Here is a 15,356-nt window from a genome sequence, read left to right as displayed (position 1 = left end):
GTGATGGAGGTGGGGGAGGGGGGGCATCGGGTATGACGTCAGGTCACAACTGGTAGTGATGGAGCGAAATATTTATTTATTTATTTATTTATGCATTTATTTTACCTGGCAAGATTAGGGCCTTCAGGCCCTCTCTTACACCTAACCAGGCATACTCAGATTCAACAAATTTCAGTTTCTACAGAACATTAAAGATATATAACATGTTATACAGTATTAATGTTAAAGAAAAAAAATAGAGATCGTAAAAGTAGTACAATGATAATTATAACAATCAAAAAATAATTATAACAATCAAGAATAATAATAATAATAATAATAATAATAGTAATGACTATGCATATGAAAGTAAACATATTTTTCTTTTATGAATGTCAGTCCTATTGCTAGTTGGGAATTTTCTCGTTATATTCTTGCAGCTTGTGAATTATTCTCATCAAGCAGAGACATAAGAAGATAGAATGGGGTGAAAGAGATATAGAAGAGGTAGATAGGTTAGAGGAAGAGAAATAGAATGGTAATAATTCGAAGCTATGATGGAGAGGAGAAAGAAAGAGATGAGGGGGGCACAACAATGGTGGCTATACCGTCCCTAATATGTAAGTCTTGAGTTCCCTTTTGAATGTTGAGTGGTTCTGGATAAGACGCAGATCACAGGGGAGCGCGTTCCATAGTCGTGTGGCTGAGATGGAGAATGACACGGAGAAAGATTTTGTGTTATGTAAAGGTACAGCCAAGATGCTAGACGTATCCGATCTGGTATTGCGGTTGTGGAATGATGATAGGTGTTTAATGTGAGAAGATAAGTATTGGAGGCACCAGTGGCTAAGAAATCGATGAAGTAAGCACATCGTGTGGAGATCGCGTGCCTTATGTGGCCGTATCCAACCTAGCTGGGTGTATGAAGGACTGATATGATCACACAACCGTATGTTGCATACGTATCTAACGCAAGCATTCATCACTAGCTCGAGGCATCTCGAGTTTTCACTATTTGTGCCGTGTTGAACTACATCACAGTAGTAAAGATTAGGCAAGACTAGTGTTTGGACTAATTTTTGTTTAACATGGGTTGGAAATATTTTTCTAAATTTTTGAATTGCATGTAGGGAGGAGAGCGAGTTCCGGCAAACTGTGACTCTTTGTTCTTCCCAGTTTAGGTGTTCATCCAAGATTATTCCAAGGTCTTTTACTGTTTTTTGGTATGGTAGTTGGGTACCATTGAGGAGTATTTGAGGGACTGTTTCGCGAAAGTACCGGCTGATTAACTTTGGATGAGATATAAGTATGACCGGGGATTTCTTGGGGTGTAGTTTCAGACCTAGGTTCTGTGCCCACCAAGAAACAGAGCAAAGATCTGCGTTCATACTCGCTACTGCGTCAGCGATGTTCTTGGGGCTTGCACTTATGTACAGTTGGATGTCGTCGGCATAAAGATGGTAGTTGCAGGAGTTAATCACTGAAGAAATATCATTAACGTACAGTGAGAAGAGTAATGGACCAAGAACGAAGCCTTGGGGAACTCCAGAGCGCACGTTTTTCCATGATGACTTTTCCGACCCACGAATGACTTGTTGACTTCTGTTTTTGAGGTAGCTGTCGAACCAGTGTATTGCGCTGTTTTTTGGAGATATTCAGCTGCTTCATTTTAATTAGTTATATATCAAAGTAAACTGTATCAAAAGCCTTGCTAAAGTCAGGAAGTGTTAGGATGGTAGCTTCACGTCTGTCCATAGCATGTTTAATGTCATCAGTTACTTTGATTAATGCAGTTGCTGTACTATGGTGCTTTCGAAAGCCTGACTGATATTTGTCGTGGATGTTATGAGTTTTGAGGTAATCCGTCAGCTGTTCATGGACGATGTATTCTAGGGCTTTAGATATTGCATATAGTATGCTGATCGGCCTGTAGTCACCTGGCGACTTAGGGTTGTCAGTCTTGGGTATAGGTTGAATTAAACTTTGCTTCCACTCAGTAGGATATGTACTACTGACAAGAGACAGGTTGAAGATGTCTGTGATAACTAGAGTAATAGTGTCTACGAAGTTCTTAATCATGCCAATGCTCACTCCATCATTTCCTACTGCCTCGGAAGAGATTCTCATAATTGCCTTGTGTACTGTCCCGGTAGTGACATGTTTTAGGAAAAACTTGTCTCTCGAGAGATTGATATCTTGGGGCTGGTAATTTGTCGCTGCGTGGCAGTTTACAGCTGTTGAGAAGAAATCGTTTAATTCTTCTGCAGACGCTTGATAAACAGCGTCAGATCTTCGCTTCCCTAAACCGAAACTGCGCAGCTTTATCCACAGTGCAGCAGATTTCGATATGCTGCATACGACAGAGCGGGCATGCCTGATTTTGGCATTCCTCACGCTTTGCTTGGTTCTATTTCGGAGTTTCCTATAAGCTTCGTACGCCTCGGGAGTTGGGTTACGCTTGAAGGCCCTATGTGCACCGAGCGAGGTGGCGCAGTGGTTAGCACACTGGACTCGCATTCGGGAGGACGACGGTTCAATCCCGTCTCCGGCCATCCTGATTTAGGTTTTCTGTGATTTCCCTAAATCGTTTCAGGCAAATGCCGGGATGGTTCCTTTGACAGGGCACGGCCGATTTCCTTCCCAATCCTTCCCTAACCCGAGCTTGCGCTCCGTCTCTAATGACCTCGTTGTCGACGGGACGTTAAACACTAACCACCACCACCACCACCCTATGTGCAGCATCACGTTTATTCATTAACTGGCGCAATGCAGTGGTGAGCCACGGAGCGGGAGCTCTCTTTACCTTGACAGTACGTTGAGGAGCATGTTTATCATACAGTGCAATAATTTTGCGACATAATTCCCGAATTTTTCCGTCTAAAGTAGGTTCATTGCTTATATCATGCCAAGGGATGTCTGAGCAATATGGCGGCACAACGGATATTCTATATCTACATCTACATGGTTGCTCTGCAATTCACACTTAAGTACCTGGCAGAGGGTTCATCGAACCATTTTCATACTACTTCTCTACTACTCCACTCTCGAATGGCGCGTGCGATAAAGGAGCACCAAAATCTTTCCGTTCGAGCTCTGATTTCTCTTATTTTGTTACGATGATCATTTCTCCGTACGTAGATGGGTGTCAACAAAATATTTTTGCATTCGGAAGAGAAAGTTGGTGATTGAATTTTCGTAAATAGATCTCGCCGCAAAGAAAACAGCCTTTGTTTCAGTGATTGCCACCCCAACTCGCGTATCATGTCAGTGACACCCTCACCCCTATTGCGCGATAACACGAAACGAGCTGCCCTTCTTTGCACTTTCTCGATGTCATCCGTCAATCCGACCTGGTAAGGATCCCACACCGCGCAGCAATATTCCAGCAGAGGACGGACAAGTGTAATGTAGGCTGTCTCTTTAGTGGGTTTGTCGCATCTTCTAAGTGTTCTGCCAACAAAGCGCAGCCTTTGTTTCGCCTTCCCCACAATATTATCTATGTGGTCTTTCCAATTCAAGTTGTTCGTAATTGTAATTCCTAGGTATTTAGTCGAGTTGACAGTCATTAGATTTGTGCAATTTATCGTATACCCAAAATTTATTGGATTTCTTTTAGTACGCATGTGGATGACCTCGCACTTCTCTTTGTTTAGTGCCAGTTGCCACTTTTCGCACCATACAGAAATTCTCTCTAGATCATGTTGTAGTTGGAATTGATCGTCTGATGATTTTACTAGACGGTAAATTGCGGCGGCATCTGCAAACAATCTAAGGGGGCTGCTCAGACTATCACCTAGCTCATTTATGTAAATCAGGAACAGCGGAGGGCCTATGACACTACCTTGCGGAACGCCAGATATCACTTCTGTTCTACTCGATGATTTACGTCTATCACTAGGAACTGTGACCTCTCTGAGAGTAAATCACGAATCCAGTCACATAACTGAGACAATGCTCTATATGCACACAATTTGATTAATAGTCGCTTGTGAGGAACGGTATCAAAAGCCTTCTGGAAATCTAGGAATATGGAATCGATCTGAGATCCCTAGTGGACAGCACTCATTACTTCATGGGAATAGAGAGATAGCTGTGTTGCACAAGAACGATATTTTCTGATAAGTCATTTTCTTCAAGGTGATTCATAATGTTCGAGTACAGTATATGCTCCAAAATCCTACTGCTAATTGAGGTCAATGAGATGTGTCTGTAATTCAATGGGTTACTCCTGTTTCCTTTCTTGAATATTGGAACCTGCGCTACTTTCCAGTCTTTAGAAACAGACCTTTCGTCAAGTGATCGGTTGTATATGATTGCTAAGAAAGGCGCTGTTGTGTCTGCATACTCTGAAAGTAACCTTCTTGGTATAACATCTGGACCGGAAGACTTGCCTTTCTTAAATGATTTGAGTTGTTTCGCAATGCCTCAGATTTCTACTTTTATGTCACTCGTGCTGACAGCTGTTCTGGTTTCGAATTCTGGAATATTCACTTAGTCTTCTTTCGCGAAGGAATTACGGAAAACTGTATTTAGTAACTCCACTTTGGTGGTACCATCATCGGTAACATTTCCAACGCTATCGCGCAGTGACGGTGTTGACTGTTTTCCCCACCGGTGTACTTTACATACGACCAGAATCTCTTTGGGTTTTGTACCATATCTTGAGACAATGTTTCATTGTGGAACCTATTAGAAGCATCTCGCACTGACGTCCGCACTAAATTTCGAGCTTCCGTGAAACTTAGCCAGACTTTGGGATTTTGCGTTCTTCTGAATTTGGCATGCTCTTTTCGTTGCTTCTGCAACAGTATTCTGACGTGTTTTGTGTACCATGGTGGATCAGTCCCATCTCTTATTAACTTATGCGGCATGAATCTATCTATTGCTGTTGATATTGTATCTCTGAATTTGAGCCATATCTGGTCTACACTTACATACTTAGTTTGGAAGGAATGGAGACTCTCTCTTAAGAAGGCATCAAGCGAATTTTTATCTGCTGCATTAAATAGATATATTTTGCGTTTATTTTTAGTGGTTTTGGTTGATATGGTTTTGAGCCTCGCTACAGTGACCTTGGGTTCACTAATCCCTGTATCTGTCAAGGCGTTCTCTATTAGATCAAGATTATTTGTGGCTAAGAGGTCAAGTATGTTTTCGCAACCATTTACAATTCGTGTGGGCTCATGAACTAACTGTTCAAAGTTATTCTTAGAGAAAGCATTTAGTACAATTTCAGAAGATGTTTTCTATCTACCACGGGCTTTGAACATCTATTTTCGGCAACAAATCGAGGGTAGATTGAAGCCTCTACCAATTATGCGTCATCATGTGTTACCTCTACAACTATATGTACATATAATCCGAAAACGCACCGTACGGTGTGTGGTGGAGGGTACCCCGTACCTCTACTAATGATTTCCTTTCCTGTTCCACACGCAAGTAGAGCGAGGGAGAAACACTGCGTTTATGCCTCCGTATGAGCCCTAATTTCTCGTATAATCTTCGCGGTTCTTGCGCTCAATGTGTGTTGACGGTAGCAGAATTGTTTGGCAGTCACCTTAAAATGCCAGTTCTCTAAATTTTATCAACAGTATTCCTCGAAAACAATGTTACTGTCCCTGCATTGATTCCCATCTGAGTTTCCGAAGCATCTCCGTAACACTTACGTGTTGTTAGGACTTATGGGTAACAAATACAGCAGCCCGCCTCTGAATTGCTTCAATATGTTCCTTCAGTCCGACCTGGTATCGTTCCCAGAAAATTGAGCAGTACTCAAGGGTATGTCGCACTAGAGTCCTCTATGCAGTCTCCTTTACAGGTGAACCACTCTTTCCTAAAATTCTCCCAATAAACTTAAGTCGACCATTCGCCTTCCCTACCACTGTTCTCACATGCTCGTACCATTTCATATCGCTTTACAACGTTATGCCCAGAAATTTAAACGACTTGACCGTGTCAAGAAGGTCACTAGTAATATTGTATCCGAATATTACAGTTTTGTTCTTCCTACTCATCTGCATTAACTTACATTTTACCGCATTTAGAGCTACCTGCCATTCCTTACACCAAATAGAAATTTTGCCTAAATATTTTTGTATCTTCCTATAATGACTCAACTTCGATACCTTACAATACATTACAGCATCATCAGGAAACAACAGCAGGTTCCCGCCAACTTATCCACAAAATCGTTTATGTATATAGAAAACAACAGCGGACCTATTACAATTCCGTGGGGAGATCATGCCGATACCTGCGTCTCTGATGAACACTCACCGTCGATGACATACTGGGTTCTTCTACTTAGGAAGTCTTCAGGCGGTGTGGTTCAGATGCTTCAAATGGCTCTAAGCACTATGGGACTTAACATCTGAGGTCATCAGACCCCTGGACTAACCTAACTAACCTAAGGACATCACACACATCCATACCCGAGGCAGGATTCGAACCTGCGAGCCTAGCAGCAGCGCGCTTCTAGACTGAAGCGCCTAGAACCGCTCGGCCACAGCGGCCGGCGAACACGTTGTTGACGACAGGAGTGTCCACAGCGTATTAATCACGAAGAAGTATTTAAAGGGCAAAAGCTGCTCAGAAAGAACGTTGAAACAAATATTGTGGTTCATGTTCATGGAAAACCAAGCGAGGAAGTCAACGTCGTAGTACGAAAAAGAGCGACAAGACATCACAGATCGACTTCCGTCCTGACAACACCCTTCACACACTGCGGATTAAACGCCTTATGAGCTTATCTTGTGCTGTTGGGACTTATTCAGTAAGCGGTGTGAAATTATTCCATGTGATCGTACGTTCGTTAATAGCATGCAACTGGGAACCGTGCCAAATGCCTCCACGAAATCTAGAAATATGCCATCTGCCTGTTTCCGTTCATCCGTAGTTCACAGTATACCACGTGAGAAAAGTGAAAGCTGAGCTATGCTTTATAAAACCATGCTGATTCGTTGACATAAACTACTCAGTCTCAAGAAAGTTTATAATTTCCAAACAGATAATACGTTCAAGCGTTCTGCAGCAAACGGAAGTTAGGGATATTGGTCTGTCATTTTGCTGGTCCGTTGTTCTCCACTTCTTATACAGGGTTATTACAAATGATTGAAGCGATTTCACAGCTCTACAATAACTTTATTATTTGAGATATTTTCACAATGCTTTGCACACACATACAAAAACTCAAAAAGTATTTTTAGGCATTCACAAATGTTCGATATGTGCCCCTGTAGTTCGGCAGACATCAAGCCGATATGGCCGGCCGGAGTGGCCGAGCGGTTAAAGGCGCTACAGTCTGGAACCGCACGACCGCTCCGGTCGCAGGTTCGAATCCTGCCTCGGGCATGGATGTGTGTGAGGTCCTTAGGTTAGTTAGGTTTAAGTAGTTCTAAGTTCTAGGGGACTTATGACCACAGCAGTTGAGTCCCATAGTGCTCAGAGCCATTTGAACCATCAAGCCGATAATCAAGTTCCTCCCACACTCGGCGCAGCATGTCCCCATCAATGAGTTCGAAAGCATCCTTGATGCGAGCTCGCAGTTCTGGCACGTTTCTTGGTAGAGGAGGTTTAAACATTGGATCTTTCACATAACCCCACAGAAAGAAATCGCATGGGGTTAAGTCGGGAGAGCGTGGAGGCCATGACATGAATTGCTGATCATGATCTCCACCACGACAGATCCATCGGTTTTCCAATCTCCTGTTTAAGAAATGCCGAACATCATGATGGAAGTGCGGTGGAGTACCATCTTATTGAAAGATGAAGTCAGCGCTGTCGGCCTCCAGTTGTGGCATGAGCCAATTTTCCAGCATGTCCAGATACACGTGTCCTGTAACGTTTTTTTTCGCAGAAGAAAAAGGGGCCGTAAACTTTAAACCGTGAGATTGCACAAAACACGTTAACTTTTGGTGAATTGCGAATTTGCTGCACGAATGCGTGAGGATTCTCTACCGCCCAGATTCGCACATTGTGTCTGTTACTTCACCATTAAGAAAAAATGTTGTTTCATCACTGAAAACAAGTTTCGCACTGAACGCATCCTCTTCCATGAGCTGTTGCAACCGCGCCGAAAATTCAAAGCGTTTGACTTTGTCATCGGGTGTCAGGGCTTGTAGCAGTTGTAAACGGTAAGGCTTCTGCTTTAGCCTTTTCCGTAAGATTTTCCAAACCGTCGGCTGTGGTACGTTTAGTTCCCTGCTTGCTTTATTCGTCGACTTCCGCGGGCTACGCGTGAAACTTGCCCGCACGCGTTCAACCGTTTCTTCGCTCACTGCAGGCCGACCCCTTGATTTCCCCTTACAGAGGCATCCAGAAGCTTTAAACTGCGCATACCATCGCCGAATGGAGTTAGCAGTTGGTGGATCTTTGTTGAACTTCGTCCTGAAGTGTCGTTGCACTGTTATGACTGACTGATGTGAGTGCATTTCAAGCACGACATACGCTTTCTCGGCTCCTGTCGCCATTTTGTCTCACTGCGCTCTCGAGCGCTCTGGCGGCAGAAACCTGAAGTGCGGCTTCAGGCGAACTAAACTTTATGAGTTTTTCTACGTATCTGTAGTGTGACGTGACCATATGTCAATGAATGGAGCTACAGTGAATTTATGAAATCGCTTCAATCATTTCTAATAGCCCTGTATAAAGGGGTCACTACACTTTTTTCCAGTCGCTTGGGACTTCCTGCAGGGCGAGAGATTCACTATAAGTGCGCGTTAGGTAAGGGGCCAGTGCTGTAAAGTGATGGTGATGAGTCCCATACTCCGAGGAGTGTAGAGAGACCAGCACCGTCGATTAGGCAAGGTCCTAGCGGAGGTGATTTGCCGTTGCCTTCCTCCGACCGTAATGGGGATGAATGATGACGATGAAAACAACACAACAACACTCAGTCATCTCGAGGCAGGGAAAGTCCCTGACCCCGACGGGAATCGAACCCGGGACCCCGTGCGTGGGAAGCGAGGACGCTACCGCAAGACCACCGCAAAACCGCATTGGGAGTCTCTATTGTGGTGCCATTTTTCAAAAACGACAGCGCCTGCCCTCGTATGGAACAGGTCTCTATGAAGACTCTGCGTACGTTAAGGAACTCCCGTGGCCAAGAGGATTCCCAGACCTGCCTCAGGCAGTTCACATATGGAACTCGCTCGGATATCAACTCCGTCCCAACGCCAGAATCCAGGATATCATGGACCAGTTACAACAACTCTGTGGCAGCTTGACTCAAGCGAGGGTACAACGGCTTCATAACACTCTTCCAACAGCATTAGTGCATGCATCCAGACCAGGAGGGGATCACTGATAAGTGCGTTCATGCTGCCAAGTATTTGCAAATTCAACTAGGTTTTGGAATCACTGAAATAACGTTACATACTTCAACCGTGTAGATTTATTTAGTTTCTTCTTTCCCTTTCGAGTGCTTCACTTTCTGCCGGCAATGTATAAATCCGGCCTATTCCACAATCGTGGTTCTTTTCAACCTATCACATGGCAAGCTCACACGTCTACTTGTGCACACTGCAGACTTCTGCGTCGGACACAACTGCAATCAGTTGGAAAAATTCTTTATAGAACCGTGGCCCTATTAGGAATTTGTTTCCCACACCTTTTACAAAAACGTATTATCTTAGAATGTCTCTCCCTCAAACATTTGATAACATAATCCCAAAATCTGCGCCAGTTTTTGTTATGTTAAGAGTACGACAAAGCTGCAACAAGAATCATGTTTTCGAACAGTCATGCCCCTTAACAAAATTTCCCGCTATTTCATAGAGGTTACGAAACTTCCAGAACGAGATTTTCACTCTGCAGCGGAGTGTGCGCTGATATGAAACTTCCTAGCAGATTAAAACTGTGTGCCCGACCGAGACTCGAACTCGGGACCTTTGCCTTTCGCGGGCAAGTGCTCTATCATCTTTTTTTTTGTATTATAGATTTATTTTTGTTTCATTACAAAGAAAGATCCTACAACTGCCGTAGCCGAGCGTCCGAGTCGTCTTCTCGTCTGTTGGGAGGGGTTCCCCCCTATTCCGTCCGTAGAGGATCAATATGCTCCAGGATTCTTCTTCATTTTCAGCGTCTCATACCCGGAACGCCCCAGTGAGCAGGAGGATCCGCAAATAATGAACCTAAATAATTTGCGAAACGAGTTCTGTACTTCGGGTGGCTGCTGAAAGCTGCATGTGTCGTCATCAATAGGGACCAAAAGTCGAGTGTGCCTTTGGGAGCATCGCAAAATATGTAGTAAACGGCCATGCCTTTTAGCCAGTTAACGGCGTTCGTTCTGGTTGATGAAAAGTATACGACGTCGGGGCGCAATACATCATCGGGGTAGATAGACTTCGGCAATCGCCGCAAGAGTAATGCCAGCATGCGCTGCGTCAGTAGCCAGCACTCGCTGGTCGCGGCACACGTCAGACGGTGTGCATCCGAGTCAGCGACTGAGCATGTCGGACACAAGGGGTCGTCCGTCAGATGCATGGAATGTAACCTCTGACGAGTAGCGAACTTCCCATTCACAACCACCTACCACAATGAACGCACCGTCGTAGGCAGAAAAGGCGTGTGTACCGCTCGCCACACCGTGTTCCAGGCAACTTCAGGATGTCTGTGGGTGACCGTATTTACAGGTTGCCGCTGCTGATAGAGGCGATAATAGTCTTTTGTGCTGGGCTTCCGTGTCGTCGGAAGTTCTGACCGTAAGTAGCTGAAGTCAATAAAGAAGTCTCTGATGTGGGTGAGTGCCGGTGAAATGTGTCCTACAGAAACCGGGGGATGCAGAGAGTGTGGTGCCACTTCCGCTATCAGGGTGCCAGTGAGAGTGGCGTGGGCAGAGGTCCACGTGCGACGCATAGTGTTGAGATAAAGTGATCGCGCACGGTTTATACGTGAATTAAACCGATACCGCCCGCCCGCTGCGGCAGTGTCAGGGTGGCGTATCGGACTTTAATAACCAGACCGGTGCTTACGAAATGTCCATATGCTGCTTGAAATCTGTCGGCCATCGTAGCTGTCAAGGGAAGGATATGCGCAAAATAGTTCAGTTTTGAGACAAGATAGGTGTTGACATAACGTGTTCTGAGGAGCATATCCAAGCGACGCAGTTTGTTGTCCTGCAGCAGAGCACGTGTCTGGTGTAGGAGCCGGCGGTACGTAGCCGCCGCCGTGCGGCGGACATTGCTATAGAATTGCACTCCTAAACACTTGAGTACGGGCACCTTGTCAAAGGGCACCGCCGTTGTGTGGGAAATCCCCCCTCCGACATCCATGTATTTTGTCTTCTTCACGTTGATGACGCTCCCAGCGACCGCCCCGTACTGGCGTAGCCACTGTAGCGCCATATGCATTTCATCCTCTGATCTGGCCAGGAACACCACGTCATCGGCGAATTCACCACAACAAAAGGTCACGTCCCGCAAGGAGATCCCAGTTAATCGCTGCCGTAGACCATGTAAAGCTGGTTCAAGCGCTGCAGCAAATAATATGCCCGACAGGGGGCACCCTTGTCGCACTGACCGTCCAACAACAATGTGACCAGACTGATAACCGTTGACCATCATGCGGGAGCGCGCTCCGTGGACCAGTCGAAGGACCACCTGTGCAGACTCCGGAGAGAGGCCCATGTGTTGCAAAACTGCGCGTAAGAAGCCGTGATCGACGCGGTCGAATGCGTGGTCAAAATCTACGGCGACAAGGGCGCCTCGTATTTTGCAGGCCGCCGTCAAAGCAATTACGTCGCGGTATGCTCCTAACGCCGTATGAATGTTGCTGACACCACCTAAACATGTCTGATCGGTGTGGATGGCTTTCCCGATAGCGGTGTGGAGACGCGCGCGGAGGATACGGGCGAAGATCTTGTAGTCGTTGTTGAGGAGCGTGAGTGGGCGAAAATCCTGCCACCTACAACCACCATTCGGTTTCGGAACTGGGATCAAGATGCCTTCTGTGAATCCTGTGGGGACAGTGAAATCAGGGCGGATAAGGTCTTGAAACATTTGGAGCCACTTGTCACCCATAAGGTGGTAAAAAGTGCGGTAGAATTCCAGGGGTAAACCGTCCGGTCCAGTCGACTTGTTCGGTGCTCCACCTGCCAAGGCCGATGTCAGCTCGTCGGGTGTAATGGGCAACAGCAAACTATCATCGGGTGCCACGTCCCGAGGGGCGGGAAAATCGTGCAACAGCTCGTCATAATCACGTACATTTCGCGGATCTTCCATGTACAAGGTCCCATAGTGTCTGGCGAACGTGTGCGCGATGTCCGTTTGTGTCACTGCGCGCCCGCCGTCCTCCGTGTTTACCGCCGTAATGAGCTGACGTTTGCGGTGGCGCCTCTCGCGCACAATGTGATACACTGACGCTGTTTCGTTGGGGATACAGTCTTGCACTCGCGCACGGATGCGGACACCGTCTAGCTGCTCTGTCCTGATGCGAAGTAGACGAGCTTTGATGCGTTGTACGGACATCTGACGTTCGGGAGACGGCGGTTGCGTCGCCAGCTCACGTAACGCTGTATAGTAAAATTCCGATGTTGCCCTTTGCCAGTTCAATCTGTCACGCCCGTAGGCCATCAAGGTCTTTCGGAGGGCAGGTTTGACACATCCCAGCCACCACAGCAACGTGGAAGCATACATGGGCAGGCGCCTGATACATCGACGCCACGTGTCACTGACTGCTCGCCGACACGCTTCCTCGCGAAGGAGGGAGACGTTCAGCGTCCACGGGCCCCTGCTGCGTCTTGTGAGTTGTCGGGGCAAGGTGACAGTGCAGATGTACGCGAGATGGTCCGTGAAGGCCGTCGGCCAGAGTTCTGCATCACGGGTTGCTGTGCGGAGGGTACGCGAGACGTATATCCGGTCCAGACGACTGGCAGAATGGCTGGTAAAGTGCGTATATCCACTCTGGGTCCCATGATGTAAGAGCCATGTGTCGTGGAGCGCGAGGTCACGTATCAATGCTTGTAGAGCCGGGCATGGGACATAATGCGGTATCTGGTCCTCGGGCCGCAGAACACTGTTAAAATCGCCGCCCACTATGTAATGGTCCATATTTCCTTGCAAAAGTGGGACCAACTCCTCCGAATAGAAGACATGCCCGTCACCACGGTGCGAATTACCGGAGGGAGTGTAGACGTTAATGAGGCGCACTGCGCCAAGTGTGAGTGCGATGCCTCGCCCGTTCGGCAAGTACGTCGCGTCCGTCGCGTCTATGCCATCTCGGAGAAGGGTGGCCGTTCCTCCTGCGCCATCACCTACGGGTAGGCTGTACGTGGTGTAGCCATATAGGTCTAAACACAGCTCGGGACGGACCTCCTGGAGAAGGGCAATGTCCAAGTCTGCCGCTCTGATCATGTCGTGTAACATGCGGGTCTTGACAGTGGAGTGGACACCATTTACGTTGACTGTTCCCACACGGTATGACTGAGACTTATCAAGTGGCGGAGGCAGTGTGCCGGTGCAATCCCACAGTGATCTCACACACCACACACCACACAGCCATCCATCTGCATGCTGTGCATTACTGTGCCGTAGGAGTCCCTGACTGGCAGAGCCCTCCGGGCTCAATGTCAGCCATTGGCTCTGGTGGAGATATCGATGTTTGCTGTGCATCATCTGCCTCCATATCGTCTGCCCAATCACCAACAGACGATTGTGATGTCATTGGGGGCTGGACGTTTTCACAGGAGCCCACATTTTGGGAGTCGACGCAGTGCGCCTCGTTTTCTGGGCCACCAGATTTAGGAGAGTGTTCCTTGTCTTCAGGCACCTTCTGGTGAATGATGCCACTGGAGTCCGTTGCAATTGTGGGCGAGTCAACGAAGTCGATGTCTTCCGCCGGCTTCACATTCCTGTCCTGTTCGTCAGCTGACAATCGCCTCTTCTTGTGTCGCTTGGGTAATTTTTGCTTTCGGGTCCGAGATTCGACATCCACTGGAGGGCGGGGCTCGACACGGTCTCGGTCGCTAGGAACCCCTGTATCTGATCCAGACCGTGACGGTGGCTGGGTGCCCACGACGCTGCGGTGGGCGGAGGCTGTAGGAACCTCTGCACCGTTGGGCTGCGGCGTCGTCGACGGCGCTGACTCTCCAACGGAGCTGGCAGCGGCTTGAGGAGGTAGCAGGTTTTGATCATCCATCACATCATGTCGTGCCGCCTCCACATATGTTAGCGGGAGAGAGGTCATAGTGGATCGTTGGGGAATTTCATTGCGGGGCACCTGAACGAGGCGGCGCTGCAGACACTCAGTTTTAACATGGCCCTCCTGGCCGCAGCCCGTGCAGGTCCTCGGTTGTCCATCATATATAACAATTGCGCGGCAGCCACCAACGAGAACATACGATGGAACGTGCTTCTTAAGTTCTATGCGCACTTGTCGTACCCCGTTAAGGACAGGGTACGTTTCGAATGTGTTCCATTTCTCCTCTGTGTGGCTCAGAACTGTGCCGTATGGCCGCAGCGCATCAACGACTAGGTTGGCAGGAACTTCGAACGGTAGTTCAAAGATGCGCACGGTACGCACCCCCAGACCAGCATGGTCAACTCCTACCACGCTCACGTTACCGTCTGCGTGACAGAAGCGAAAGCCGTATGCAGATCGTTGGAGTAATCTGTCGCAGGCCGCTTCGTCAATCAGTTTGAGGTACACTGTTCTGGTTACAATAGACAGATGAATTCCTATCAGTTCTTGTGGTTCGATGTGCATGATGTCTCGTAGAAACCGTTCAATTTCATGGGCCTTCGGTCTCGTGTACGATGCGTTGAACGTTAGTTTGATTGTAGCTTTTCGATATGAGAACGCCATGTCGGGTCGGTACAGGTACTACACGGCAAGACAACGACGCGACCGCGCGCTAGCGGGTAAACAACACCACCTGCGGAGCACTGCCCGGCGCGCCGAGCCCGTCCGCACGGTAACACGGCTGAAAGCCGACTGCGAGACTCGAACTCGGGACCTTTGCCTTTCGCGGGCAAGTGCTCTACCATCTGAGCTACCGAAGCACGACTCAACGCCCAGTCCTCACAGCTGTACTTGGAAGGTAGGAGACGAGATACTGGCAGAAGTAAAACTGCGAGGACCGGGCGTGAGTCGTGCTTCGGTAGCTCAGATGGTAGAGCACTTGCCCGCGAAAGGCAGATGTCCCGAGTTCGAGTCTCGGTCGGACGTTACGAAATTTGTCTATCCATCCTAACAGCAATACAGGGTGCCCATAAAGTCTGGGTACATATGAAATTCTAATAAGCATTAGTAAAGCACCTTTCAGTCACTTTAATGTTAATAAATAATATTTTCAACGTGATCTCTGTGCCTCTCTAAGAATAATTTGATTCGCTTTACAAGATAAAGGTCATGAACTCGATGAAACAGGTCTGAATTGCCGTCAATGT

Source organism: Schistocerca serialis, chromosome 7 (assembly GCF_023864345.2).
Source record: "Schistocerca serialis cubense isolate TAMUIC-IGC-003099 chromosome 7, iqSchSeri2.2, whole genome shotgun sequence".
Taxonomy (NCBI): Eukaryota; Metazoa; Arthropoda; class Insecta; order Orthoptera; family Acrididae; genus Schistocerca; species Schistocerca serialis.
Note: the sequence above shows the minus strand (reverse complement) of the source record.